The sequence below is a fragment of the Dama dama genome, chromosome 13 (genome assembly GCF_033118175.1).
Source record: "Dama dama isolate Ldn47 chromosome 13, ASM3311817v1, whole genome shotgun sequence".
NCBI classification, from domain to species: domain Eukaryota; kingdom Metazoa; phylum Chordata; class Mammalia; order Artiodactyla; family Cervidae; genus Dama; species Dama dama.
Genome location: NC_083693.1, coordinates 51,417,981 through 51,423,980, shown reverse-complemented (window position 1 = coordinate 51,423,980; position 6,000 = coordinate 51,417,981). Strand labels below are relative to the sequence as shown.

The 6,000-nt window shown below is 40.6% G+C and overlaps 1 protein-coding gene across 1 annotated transcript in view; it reads right to left on the bottom strand.

The window, feature by feature from the left end:
- Window positions 1-6,000, bottom strand: part of NPAS3 (neuronal PAS domain protein 3) — a 923,008-nt gene that overhangs the window by 811,788 nt on the left and 105,220 nt on the right. The window lies entirely within an intron of this gene.

Sequence of the window (6,000 nt, the reverse complement as noted above, 5' to 3'; positions counted from 1 at the left end):
TATCTCACCCTCTGTCGCCCTCTTCTCCTCCTGCCTTCAATCTTTCCCATCATCGGGGTCTCTTCCAATGAGCTGGCTCTTCCCATCAGGTGGCCAAAGTATTGGAGCCTCAGCAGCAGTCCTTCCAATGAATATTTAGGGATGACTCCCTTTAGGGTTTTCTGGTTTGATCTCCTTGCTGTCTAAGGGACTCTCAAGAGTCTTCTCCAGCACCATAATTCGAAAGAATAAATTCTTCAGCACTCAGACTTCTTGATGGTCCAACTCTCGCATCCGTATATGACTATTGGAAAAACCATAGCTTTGACTCTATGGACCTTTGTCAGCAAAGTGATGTCTCTACTTTTTAATATACTGTCTAGGTTTGTCATAGCTTTTATTCCAAGGAGTAAGCATCTTTTAATTTCATGGCTTCTATCACCATCCGCAGTGATTTTGGAGCCCAAGAAAATTAATCAGTGCCTTAAAAGGAGCTGAAATCCCTCCATCAAAAGCCTTACTCCCCACACATGTATACACATATTATCTTCCTTCACAATGAGTGCTAGGTGAAAGTGAAAGTGTTAGTCACTCAGTTGTGTCCGACTCTTTGCGACCCTATATACTGTAGCCTGCCAGGCTCCTCTGTCCATGGAATTCTCCAGGCAAGATACTGGAGTGGGTTGCCATTTCCTTCTCCAGGGGATCTTCCTGACCCAGGGATTTATCCCAGGTCTCCTGCATTGCAGGCAGATTTTTTACCATCTGAGTCACCCGGGAAGCCCGAGTGCTATGAACCCTCTTGGCAAGTAAGGGTAAGGGTGTTGGCTATACTTAGAACTCCCATTTAGTTAGTGTTCGAATGCCACACTGCAGAATTTCTGAGCCAAAAGCATTCTCAGTCCCATTCAGAGAGCTCAGCATAGTGGGCTATTTATCGCCATGACCTCCCTTTCTCCAATAATTTTTCAGATCTGGGAAATAGTCTGAACCACAATAGCTGAAAAAAGTTACGCCAGTGCTATATCTGGAACTAAATGAATAAACAAGACATTAAAATGCAAGTTCTCCATAGCTTGAGGCACGGTTGCATTAATGGTGGTGAAAGGGTAGGTAGAGATCAGCAGGCAGAGGGATAGGTGAAGCAAGGTCAAGGCAGCTCAGGAGGTGGGACCAACAACTACAGAAACAATGGTGGGGAAAGAAGCTGTGCCTGAAGGCATAGCCCGACACGAGGAATGTGAGGAGAAGGGAAGAGCAATTTCCAATATAAAATATTTGCCATTTGCCCTGAGGGGCTATGCCATCCATAGTGGATCCCTACAGTGCTAATCCCACTAGCAGTTCATTTCTAAGAATGGGCTCCAACACTAAAAGAATTATGTGTATACATATTAGGTTAGGATGACTGTCATCTTTGAGTGAGAATAACTTACATTTAGATAACGCCTTACAGCCTTCAACCTCACACGGTAAAGAATCCGCACAATGCAGGAGACTCGGGTTCGATCCCTGAGTCAGGAAGATCTCCTGGAGAAGGAAAGGGTAACCCACTCCAGTATTCTTGCCTGGAGAATCCCATGGAGAGAGGAGCCTTGTGGGCTATAGTCCATGGGGTTACAAAACGTCAGACATGACTGAGTGACTAACACTTTCAACACTTTCACAGCCTTCAACATGATCTGTACAATAGCCAGGCATTTTTATTAATATTTTAATTTTAAAGTGAGGAAACTGAGACTTAAGCATTTAAGTCATACAACAAATAAATGAATACAGCCTGTCCCAGAGCAACTCTTCTGACCCCATGCCCAATACTTCTTTCACCAGACAACAGACAAGTTTCTAAAAAGGACTATCCCACCAGCAAATTCTGTTATAAATAGGGGAAATCCATTGACAGGGTAAATAATCATATCTAAATTACTACAATATCATAAACCTCTTTTTTTTTCTATTAACAAAGAGTAACCTATACAGTGAATCCAAAGTGGACAGCTTTCACACCTAGAAGAAACACCTAGCACAAGCCTGTATTTTCATCAAGGAAACGGAGACTCAGAAAGTAGAGGGTCATGCCAGAGAGAAGTATTAACAGAGTAACAGAGCTGGATGTGGACTCAGATATTCTGTACATTCCAGAGCAATATTCTTTAATTTTGATGACAGTGCCCAAAAGCCCTGAACAAACATTTAAATTTTTTTTCTATGCTTAAGAAACCTAAGCATTCATGTTGCAAGTTTGTCCTGATCACTCTTTATCAAGCCTATCTGCACTCTTCAGAATTTGTTTTAACATAGTTGGGAGGCTTATCTTCTTACCTGCCAACATTTTACCTTCTGCTTTTCACCTTGTTTTGAGAACAGTCCTGCATCCAAGACTCCCTAGATATAGGTGCACATTGTTAAACCATTCCAACTGCATTAGTTAAGATTCACCCAGATTCTGTTCCCTGCTATGACGGCCTCTGGTTTCCACCTGATTTCCTCACAGCTCTTGGCTTGGGTGGGAGAGGACAGTAACATGCACTGTGGGGATATGGGGTTCAGGGGAGTGACTGTCACATTTCAATTCTCTCATTGATTACCAAGGAACTTCACCATTGCTGATTAACCTTGCACATGCTTCAAGAAATATTTTAGTCAATGAAATTGTTTAGCTTTGGGGAATTATTGAAGTGTCAATGGAAAGACAATATAACCGTTACTTAAGAATTGTTTTTAACGAATAACCACTATACCTATTCTCAGGCTATTTTAAACCATTTATTTGGCTTTGATATTTTCCAGTATTCTTGCCTGGATAATTTCATGGACAGAGGACCTGGCTGGCTATAGTCCATGGGATTGGATAGAGTCAGACATGACTAAACAACTAACACTTTCACTTTTACCTATATGCTGAATCCCAGTTCTCTGTCTTCAGCTCACCTCTTAATCCCAAACCCAAGGTCTGTATATTCTTCTATCTGCTGGACATTTCTACTCAGAGCTTCCATTTATCTTTTTAAAAAATAGAACCCATCATCTGTCTTCCCTAACAGGCTCTTTTATCCCCTGCTGGAATTACCTCAGGGATCAGCTCCACACTGTCTCCCAGGTACCACTTACTGGCCATTTACACTTTCCTCCCCTCATTCTCCATTTGTTTGGAGTCATAAACTCTTTCTCAGTTTTCTGTTACATTTCTCTACATACTTCTCCACTCACAGTGTTCTATTCTTATCTCAGGTAGGTCACTTCATTTGGATAAATATCCTCTTCCAAGTTCTCCTGACTTAGACACACCTTCCTTCACTCCATCCACCACACAGAAACAGGCTTTCTAAATGCAAGTCTGACTGGGTCACTGCCCTGAAGAGTCCAGCATCACAGCTTGTCATCCAAGGCTCATGATGACCTGAGCCCAGCCCTACCTCTGCAGCTTCACCCAACACCATCCCCTCATATTTATCCTCTGCTTATCACTAGACCATACCACTTCCACATTCTACATGTGCATACATGCCTTTGTAGGTGCCCCTTCACTTCCTCAATGATCTTCACTCTTACTTTGCTGACTGACTTCCATGTATCCTTTCAAGACTTACCTGGTTCATGACTTTAACTTGAGCTGCATCAGGAGGGAGAGCATATGATTTCAATATCTCCTCTACAGAAGTTTTCATTCTTTTGTTTTGTTTTGTTAAAATATGGGCTCTAGTTGAGAACATGCTTTACATTTTAGAATTTCAATTCTAAAAACTGTTGTAAGGCCAAAGAGGCCGGTGAATATGTGTAGTGCAGTAGTTCTATATCCTCCATATGTAAAATTATCTCAGGAAAGACCCACAAGGGGATTAAGATAAAATAAGTCTATAGTCTATGAATATCTACCCCAATTCAGCCCAGATTTTCTCTTGTGTAGTCTAAAGGTTCTAGAAATAAATGTTTCTTCTTCATAAGACAACTTCTCTAATCTTTTTCTACACAGTCTAAAGACCTAATTCGAGGCTCTTTGTTAATTATGCCTTCCTCCAAAATATTTTTAGCCAAAAAAAATTATTCCGCCCAGAAAAGAAGGGCTCATGGGACCCTCCTCTACAGCCCTCTTGCCCAGCTGAACTAAGCTTAACAACAATTTTGACTAGAACAAAAGTGAAGACCTTAGAATAGAATGGATCATTAATTATCTCTACAAGATGTGAACACAACCTGGGGTAGAGATGTATATCCTACCATTAGCAGGAATATTTGCTAACCAGCATAGTTAAGAGGCAGGTAGTACCCAGACTTTAGGCCACTTGCAAAATGAACTAAACCGGTTTGTCTCAGTGACCAAAAATAAAATCATAAATGTAAAGGCCTTGGAGATGAACATAAAGGAAGACACTTCATAGCAAGTCACTGCTTAGAGGTTAAGATTTCAGAGGTGAAGAGGGGGCTACCAAATACTAAGATTCCTCCAGCAATTTCAGAAATAAGGACTCATGGAAAAAGGCAACATGAAGTTTTTGTCCTAGTTCAGGATAACACACGGGGACCTTGGTGACCTGGCTTCTTGTCAGTGGTAAGGTCACAGTAATAGTGCCATAGCCAGATATTCAACCTCCCTTGTGGCTGGATGTGTCCTATGACTGTATTCTCACCAGCAGAAGTGAAGAGGATGTGATGAGCACCACTCCTAGGACCAGGCCTTAAGATACCAGGTATGTGTTCTTCTATACCTTGTTCTTCCCTCAAACTATATCAAAGTAACAAAAGTCCAGCTTTGACCATGCAGACTGTAAGAGTAAGCTGATGGTAGCAACAACAGAGAAGGTCCCTGGAGCCCTAAATGACCTTGCAGATCAGAGTCACCCCTTCAACTGGGCCATTCACCTTGAATCATTAAATAAAAGAGAAATAAACCTTAACATTCTTTCAGCTACTGCATTTTATAGTCTGTTACACCCTTTTAGCTTTTACCTACCTAGTAACACCTGTCCAAGTTTTTCCCACTCCTCATTCTTCAAAAACAGCTCTTCTGTGGAGTCTTTCTGAGACAACTGTGGCATATTTACCCCTCTTCCAAGTCACCACTGTCCTCTGTTCTCAACTCTACTGCAGCTATCGTCACAGTTTGTCTCAATGACTTGTTTACTCTTCTGCCTCCCCGAAAGAAGTAACTCAAATTCTAGAGGCAATAATTTATCATTTGCTATGTTTTGCAAAATGTTTGGCACAAGTTTGTAGCTTAATGATTCCTAAATGAATAAATCAAGTTGGAAACCACACAGACATTCCTAGATCGATTGAAAGTAAATAATAGTTGTTGATATACACATTTGTCAGCTCACACTCAATTGTAATCACGCTGCTAAGCATTAGAAGAAATGTTCAAGTCTTCCAAGGGCATGGCCTTTCTCGCTAATAGAAATGTTGGTAAAATGTAATGGTTGCCTCATCTAAAAACCATGGTTCAAATATATGACTAGTGACAATTTAAAAATAACTACAACTAAACAAAGGAAAGAAATGGCCAAAAAAAAATAGACCCTTTGATAAATTACTCTATATTGGCAACATTTGGCTTCCCTGGTAACTCAGTGGTAAAAAAAAAAAAAAAAAAAAATCCGCCTGCCAATGCAAGAGCCACAAGTTCGATCCCTGAGTCAGGAAGATCCCATGGAGAAGGAAATGGTAACCCACTCCAGTATTCTTCCCTAGGAAATCCCATGAAAAGAGGAGCCTGGCCAGCTACAGTCCATGGGTTGCAAAAGAGTGGAACACGATTTAGTTACTAAACAACAACAACAAAAGGAACATTTTTTTAACATTGATTATGTTTGTTATTAAAATTAATATGATTATCCATGATCATATCATAAAGTATAAAAGCTTTAGCCTTTGCCCTAATCAATCACCTTTCCAGTTTCTGAAATAAGTGGCCAAAAAAAGTAACATGAACTTTACCTCTGTCTGACTTCTAGCATGAATGCAATTGATACTAATACTGGTTTGAATCAAATATAAGACTGGATTTCATTGTCAATGAAAAAA